Source organism: Panthera tigris, chromosome A3 (assembly GCF_018350195.1).
Source record: "Panthera tigris isolate Pti1 chromosome A3, P.tigris_Pti1_mat1.1, whole genome shotgun sequence".
NCBI lineage: Eukaryota > Metazoa > Chordata > Mammalia > Carnivora > Felidae > Panthera > Panthera tigris.
In genome coordinates this window covers 57,464,196-57,473,130 of record NC_056662.1, presented here as the reverse complement: position 1 = coordinate 57,473,130, position 8,935 = coordinate 57,464,196, and positions in this window count along the sequence as shown.

Below are 8,935 nucleotides of genomic sequence, written 5' to 3'. Positions count from 1 at the left end.
CTCAGCCAAAGCCCAGACAAGTGAGTGATCAAGTCTTTTAGATGATTCCAGACCCTAGCCACCAGTGCCCTCCCAGTTTAAAAAGTCTTCAAGGTAAAGTTCCCAGGCATCATGGGACAGTGGCAAGTTATGCCCCTTCTCCCTCCACCTTCTACTCTCTCCACCTTCCGCCCCACCCCTGTCTGCCCAAGTTTCAGAAATACTAAATCAATCAACATAATAAAATGATTGTTCTAGGGGATGAAAGTTACAGCACGGGGAATATAGTCAATGGCATCACAACAGCATTTTATGGTGACAGGTGTGGTGAGTGTAGCCTAACATATAGACTTGTCCAATCACTATGTTGTACACCTGAAACTAAGGTAGCATTGCATGTCAACTATACTTGATAAAAAAAAGAAGCTGAGAAGTTTGGGGGTGATTTGTTGAGCAGCAATAGTAACTGAAACGCTGATATATCCCAGCTACGTCTGTACATTTCTACATTGTTCTTCACGCTGCAGAGCCAGAGTAATCTCCCTACTTAAAACCGTTCAGCTGTGTCCCACTGCTCTTAAGCTAAAGATGGAAATTCTTAACGTGACCTCAAGGATTGAACCAGGCTTCTCCACCCTCGTCTTGTAGCACACGCACAGCCTTTGCCCTCTGATTTCAGTTCTCTGCGTCCCGCACCCTCCTTCCTGCCATGGTGCTTTGCACGATTTCCGTTGCCTGCTCTATTTGTTGTTGTTTGTTTTTATTTTTGGTAAATGTCTCATTGGTGTCTGTTTCTTACAATAGACTGTCAGCTCTACTGGGGCAGAGACCATGTCTGTTTTTGCTCCCAATAGTATTCTTGCTGCTTTGCATGGATCTTTGTTTTTTAATTCATATGACATCAGTATATCCTTGTAGGATAAAGGAATAAACTTGGGAGGTTTAGTTACAAGGCCAATGTTTTTAACCATTATGATTTATTGCATGGATTTAGGCTATGGGAGGGGTAAATAGATGAAATAGTTACGTCTATTCTTTAGGAAATTGCAGTCTACTTGGGGGCACATCAAAGGGCAGGTGCATCAATACTTCTTATGGTTAAGTGTCTCTGATAAGACAGACACTATACTAGGTGCTTTCTGCAAACTATGGTATTTATTCTTCACAACTCCTGTGAGGTAGGTATGGTGCTTGTTCTTCTTTCAAATTTTTTAAAAACATCTTTAGTTTTGAGAAAGAGAGAGAGAGAGAGAGAAAGCAGGAGAGGGGCAGAGAGAGAGGGAAATACAGAATCCGAAGCAAGCTCCAGTCTCTGAGCTGTCAACACAGAGCCTAGTGTGGGGCTCGAACCCACAGACTGTGAGATCATGACCTGAGCCAAAGGTGGACGCTCAACCAACTGAGCCATCCAGGTGCCCCGGTTCTTATCCTTATTTTACAGACTGGAGAACCAAAGTTCAATCAGGATTTGAACCCAAGACTTTGATCCAAAAATGAGGCTGAAAAGATGAATTTTTTTCCTGGTAGAAAATATTTTAAGGACAGATGTGGGAAATAAAGCATACTGAATCAGATTTTCAGGCTAAGGAATTTTGAGTTTATTCTGTAAATAGTCGTGATCTAAAAGATTTTGAGCAGGAGACTGCTGTAATCAAAATTGATTTTTCAGTGCCATGACAGAGTATCTGGTGTTGGACTAGCCTTCTTACCACAAATAATTAGAGAAGTGGAGAATACTTATGAAAAAAATTTTTGTCAGACTTTGGATAGCAGGCACATTACTTGAGCCAAAGTGGAGAGACCTTATTGAAATTCTGAGTAGTAAGCAGAAGTAACCCACCCTGAGCAAAGTCTACTCTAGACCCACCTGAGTAAAGATTTATGATAAGTTTTCAGAGGATTAAGCAAATCCACAAGTAAATTACTTCTTCCTAGAATAAGTTTCACAATTCAAGGAAAATAGTAAGACACATAACAGCATAGCATTCCAAATTCTCAAAACATAATAAAAAATTATAAGACATTTGGAAAAGCAGGAAAATGTGATCCCCAAACCAAGAGAAATAAACAGATCTGAGAGAGATGATAGAATAAGCAAAGATGTTTAAAATATCTATTTTAATTACTGTCCGAGCTTTAAGGAAAATGTGACCATAGTAAGGATCAAATAGGACATCTAAATAGGGAGACAGCAACGAAAAAGAAAAAAAAAATGAACCAAATGGAAATTTTGTACCAACAAAATATAATATCTGCAATGAATAAGTCATTCAACGGGGTTAACAGTAGATTGAATCATGCAGAAGAAAACAAAAATCAGGGAACTTGAAGACAGGGTAGAGACTGTAGTATGTAAAGGAGGAGAAATGGTGGAAAAGAAAGAAAAGGTATTCAGGGATTTGTGGGACAATATGGAGAGTCTAACACAATATCAAGAGTCTCAGAAGGAGGAAAGAGGTTTAAGTACAAACATATTTAATGAAATAAGCATGATAAAATGTTAATATGTGATGTAAAAAATAAATCCACGATTCTCAGAAGCTCAGCAATACAAAACAATGGCAATGCATCAACTTGTTGAAAACCACTGATACAGAGAAAATTTAAGCCAGAGGGCAGGAAAATATATTACTTATAGAAGAATGTGTTATTGTCAGAAGCAGTGCCAGCCAGAAAATAATGAAACAACATCTGTAAAATGCCAAAAGAAAAAAAAAAAAACAGCTAACCTAGAATCTTATGTACGTGGAAAATATCTTTTAAAAAGGAATGTGAAATAAAAAAATATTTGTATGCAAAGCAAAACTGAGAAAATGTATTACCAGCAAACCTTTGCGAAAAGGTGGTTTAAAGGAAGTTCTTCAGGGTAAAGGAAAATGATGGCAGGTGGAAACTCAGATCTGCATGAAGGAATGAAGAGCGTAGAAAATGGTAAACATGTGGGTAAATACAAAATCATTTTTGTTTGATAGTGGATTTAAAGCATAGTTTGCTTTTTAAGGGAAAAGTAACTGACCATGTATCGTAGGGCCTCAATTCATGTACAAGTAATGTGTATTACAACAATGGCATAAAGGGGGAGATAAAATATATCACGTTAGTGTTCTTTCATTTTATCTACATGGCATAAACTACTTGAAGGTAGACTATGAAGAGTTACAATGCATATTGTAAACCCTAGGAACCCACAGCACCAATAAAAATAAAACAAAGAAGTTGAGATCACAAGCCAATAGGGAAAGACGCAATATTCAAATACTTAATCCAAAGGCTGCTAGAAAATGATGAATAAAGAACAATAAATAGGAGACAAATAACAAAAAATAGCAAGATGATAGACACAAGCCCAACAAGATTGATATTTACATTAAAATATTCACTTTTACAGTTAAAGACAGAAATTGTTAGACTGGGTAATAAATAATACCAATACCAATAATACCTATTTCTGGCGTCGTTCAGATAATACTCGTGTACTTACTAAGTAAATGAAGTCGTGGTGGCACATATCATCTTGCACGGTGCTTCTCCTGAATGAGAATATCTGTGCTAACAATGTTTTTGATTTCTTCTATTGCAAAACGAACTTGCAAATTCAAAACTAATCTTCAGTAATTCAATTTGCACATATTTGAAAAAAAATATTAGGAATGTGTATAATTCCATGTAGCTACCACATCTGTCTTGAAATAAGGTTTCAAAGTAATGAGAATGTCTAAAACAAAGGATTTGGCTATGGAAACATTGGGATAACAAACACATTTAAAGGATGTTGTAAATTCTGGCTCTTTACCCGATAAAGATAATCATTTTGAGTGCGACCTGAATAAATATTCACAGTTGATTCGGTAATATGGAGCTAGTAACTGGATAAAAAAATAGGCTTATGAAGATGGGGGAAACTAATGGGAATTCAGTTCACTGTGTGCATGAAGCAAATAGAAGAAAGACATGTGAGTGTCTAGGCTATCCATAACATTACCAATGAGTAGAATCCCAATCTACTCAAGATAAAGTAATTATACTACAGAATCATAGAATTTTAGAGTGATTAAAAAAAAAGAAAGAAAATAAATGCACTAAATCCTTCAATTAAAGAGAGAAATTATCACTCTGGGTAATAACAGCAAAGCCCAAGTATATGCTATTTGAGGGGCGCCTGGGTGGCGCAGTCGGTTAAGCATCCGACTTCAGCCAGGTCACGATCTCGCGGTCCGTGAGTTCGAGCCCCGCGTCAGGCTCTGGGCTGATGGCTCGGAGCCTGGAGCCTGTTTCCGACTCTGTGTCTCCCTCTCTCTCTGCCCCTCCCCCGTTCATGCTCTGTCTCTCTCTGTCCCAAAAATAAAAAACGTTGGAAAAAAAAAAAATTAAAAAAAAAAAAAAAAAGAAAGGCACGAATTTAGTAAAAAGACACAAGTAAAATGAAAGTGGAAAAATGGAAGAATTATACCACGTGAACTGTATCAGAAAGCTGGAGTGGCTATTGTAATGTCAGACAATGTAGATTTTAGGACAAGGAATACTACCAAAGAAAGAGACATTTCATAATGTTAAAGAGGCGATTCATCCAAAAAAAAAAAGAAAAAAAAAAAGAAAAGAAAAGGAACAATTGTAAAAGTATATGCACCTAAAGCAGAGTTTCAGAACACAGTGAACAAAAATTTCCAGAGCAGAATTGAGAAATTACCAAATCCACCATCACAATTGGAAATTATTTTAATTCTCTTTCAGTAATGTACTCCTAATCATAAAATACACCCAAAACCCAACCTCTTCATGGTATAAAAAGGTTGATAACAACAAACGATGGACCCAAATGACCTTTACAAACACTTCACCCAGTAACCATAGGATAAATATTCTTTTCAAGTGCACGTGGACCATTTACCAAGATAAAACTATATTCTGCATCATAAAACAAGTCTCAACACTTTAAAAGTATTAAAACTATACAGAGTGAGTTATCTGGCCAAGAGAGAATTAAATTAGAATCACAAAAAGATATCTGGAAAATTCCTAAATTATTTGGATTTTTAGCAATGCATTTTTGTATAATCAGGGGGTCCAAGAAAAAATTATAAGAGAAATTAGACAATACAGGGAACAGAATGTGTGTGTGTTTATATTTATATATTTGTATGACAAAATTAAAGCAGTGCATAGAAAGAAATACATAGTTCTGATTTATAGTACTCATAAGTTATGCTAGAAAAGGAAAGGATTATAATCAGTGACCTAAACATCTAATTTAAGAAGATAGAAAAAGAACTATAGTTGACCCTTGAACAACACGGGTTCGAACTGCCTGGGTCCATTTATACACACTTTTTCCCTGTATACAAATACAGTGTAGTACTGTAAATGTATTTTCTCAACCCTGCATTGTTCAAAGGTCAACTGTGATCAAACCCAAACTTATACTTAATGGTAAAAAGGTAAATATTTTCTCCTTAAGATTAAGAACAAGCAAGATACCTGCTCTTTCCATTTCTATTCAATATTATACTAGAGGCCCTAGTTTGTATAATAAGACAAGAGATAAAAGACATAAATATTGGAAAGGGAAAGTAAAATTATCTTTGTTTTCCAAAGAAATAAGTGTGTATGTAAAATAAAAATCACTCAAAGGAATCTAAAACATAAAATCTTCTAAGGCTAATAAGTGAATTTACAAGGTCATAAGATATAAGATCAATATATGGGTATAATTGTTTTCCTATACTGACAGTGAACAGTTAGAAAATAATTTTTTTTAAAGAATATGGGGTGCCTGGGTGACTCAGTCAGTTAAGCAGAGGGGTCCTGGTTTCTACTTAGGTCATGGTCTCATGGTTCATGAGTTCGAGCCCTGTGTTGGGCTTCCCACTGATAGTGGAAAGCCTGCTTGGGATTCTCTCTCTCTCTCCCTCTCTCTCTATACCCTTCCCCTGCTCTCTCTCTCTCTCTCAAGATAACTAAACTTAAAAAAAAATATTGTTTACAGTATGTGTAAAATCTTTACATTTCAGATTACAAAACACTGGTGAGAGTGTTTTGTTATCTATTGATTTAATGCAATTCTAATCAAAATTCCTGAAGATTATTTTTTGCAGAAATTGGCAACCTGATTCTATAACTTATATAAAACCATAAAAAATCTAGAATAAGCCAAAATAACTTTGAAGAAAAAAAAGTTGGAAAAGTCATAATACCTGATTTTAGTATTAGATCCACATGTATATAGTTTTGACTAAGACACCAAAATACTTTATTGAGAAAAAGATTTAACAAATAGGAATGTAAGAGCTAAATATCTCTACAAAAATCTACCTAGATTCATATTTTACATTACATAAAAACTTTAATTTAAAATGGATTGGAGGGGCACCTGGATGGCTCAGTGGGTTAAGCATCTGACTTCAGCTCAGGTCACGATCTCAAAGTCCATGAGTTTGAGTCTGACAGCTCAGAGCCTGGAGCCTGCTTTGAATTCTGTGTCTCCCTCTCTCTCTCTCTCTGCTCCTCCCCAACTTTCTCTCTCTCTCTCTTTCTCCCTTCCTCTCTCAAAAATAAATAAACATTAAAAAATACTTTAAAAAAATTTAAAAAGATAAAATGGATTGGAGATTAAAGGTAAAAATTAAAAATATAATACTCCTGTAAGAACAAAGGGAAAAATTTCACTCCACAATCTTGGAGTAAGCAAAAATTTCTTAGCAAGGACCCAAAAAGCATTAACTTGAAAAGAAAAAATATATATATTAGGCTTCATCAAAATTAAAAACTTCTGCACATAAATATTCACAGCAGCATTATTAATTTATAATAGCCCAAAGTGGAAACAACCCAAATGTCCATCAACTGGTGAATGGAAAAACAAAATGTGCATCCCTGCATGGAATACTACTCAGCGATAAAAAGAAGCGAAGTCCTGATCCATAGTAAACATGGAAGAACCTCCCAGACATCCTACTAAGTGGAAGAAGTCAGGCACAAAGACCACATAGTGTGTTTCCATGTGCATGGAAGGCAAATCTAGAGAGACAGAAGGCCGATGTGGTTGCCAGGCACTAGGAGTGGGCCAGGGGGTGGTTCATTGTAAACGGGCCTCAACTGTCTTGTTAGAGTGAGGGCCATGTTCTAAAATTGGATTATGATGGTGGTTGCACAATTTGCTAATTTCATTGAAAATCATTTGATTCTAGGGGTGCCTGGGTGGCTCAGTTCGTTTAGTGTCTGACTCTCAATTTTGGCTCAGGTTGTGATCATACAGTTGTGACGTCAGCTCCACGCTGGGTGGGGAGCCTGCCTAAAATTTTCTCTCTCTCCCTGCCCTGTCCCTCCCCTTCTCTCTCTCTCTCTCTCTCTCTCTGTCTCTCTGTCAAAAAAATGATTATACGCTTAAAATAAGTGAATTCTGTAGAATTAAATTACACCTCAATACAGTTGTTAAAAATCATTAGAAATCGTACAATGAGTTAGAAGAATTAAATGAGAGGACAGGACAGAAGATATAAATGAAAGCACGTTTAAAAATGTTTCTACTGCGCATGTATAACCCATTTAAAAATTAAACACATTTAAAAAATGCAATGGCTTTGGGGATAAATAAAAAATGATATTACCGATGGCATGAAATATAAATACACATCAAATGCTTGAACAAGATCTGACAGACTTCTGTGATTAAATCTCTAAAGGTATAAAATCTCTTTAAAAAGCATGAAAGAGGACTTAAATCCCTGGAATGGCATGCCGCGTGTCAGCAAAAGAGCTCATCGTTGTAAAGATATCCATTCTCACTAAATCAATTTATAAACAAAATCAAAATTCTGAGGACTTTAAGAAATGAAACCAAGAATCTTGACTCTAAAATTCATCTCTCCCTATCAAATACGCGCATGGACTAAATAGACAGCCACTGCTCTGGTAGTTGACAAATAGAACAATGGAAAAACATTTCCATAAGAAGACTTGCGTCTGGAAACAAGTTCAAAAATTGGAACAAGTGAGGAGGAGGGCTCGTTATTGAATTTGATTTTACTGCCAGACCAGTAAAAACAAGTTTAAAGCACAGATTCAAGGTTAAGTATACAAAGAAGAGAGAGGATGCGGCACACTTCTAACCCTCATGCCTACTTTCGTGTCACACTGGGTTGCCCCTGAGTACAGTGATGTGTCTGCCAGCCTTGTCCAGGTGTCCCACTTCTCACATCCAGGCTCTGAAAGGGCCAAAACGAGGGATGAGGTGGGGACCACCTGGCAGGGGAATGGGTGGGTTGTGTTGATAGCCTTTACCTGCATCCAGAGTCTCTGGGAGGTATTTGGATCTCTGGGTCTTTTCCCAGGTATGCTAAAGTCCTAGCCCAATGATCCTGGGATCTGGAAGGTGCTGCCCAAACACCTTAATCCCTCATTGGGGCAGCCAACTTTGCCTTTTCTGTACCCTTTCAGAGCCCAGTTCACAGAGCTGAAATCATAGACCCAGCTTAGTTATGGCCACTCCTAGAGAACCATTAGGATCCAGTAGATAATCAATCAATCAATCAATCAATCAATCAAAACTTCTCATATTGGAAGACAGTGAGTGTTAAGAAAATGAATAAGCAAACCAGAGAACAGGATAATTACTCACAAAAATTCATATTTGGTGGTTTTTTTATCTATATCTATATCTATATCTATATCTATATCTATATCCATCCAGAATATATACATGTTCCCTTTGACTCCACAGTCCCATTTCTAGGTATATATTTAAGAGAAATGAGAACATATATTCACAAATAGACTTGTACAAGAATATTTTTAGCTGATTTCTTTTCAGAATAGCCCTAAATTATGAACAATTCGAGGTTTATCCATAGGAGAACAAATAAACTGATATACATCGATATAATGGGATATTACTCAGCAATAAATAGGAATGAACTACTAGAAACCCATAACAACGTGGATAAATCTCAGAAACGTTATG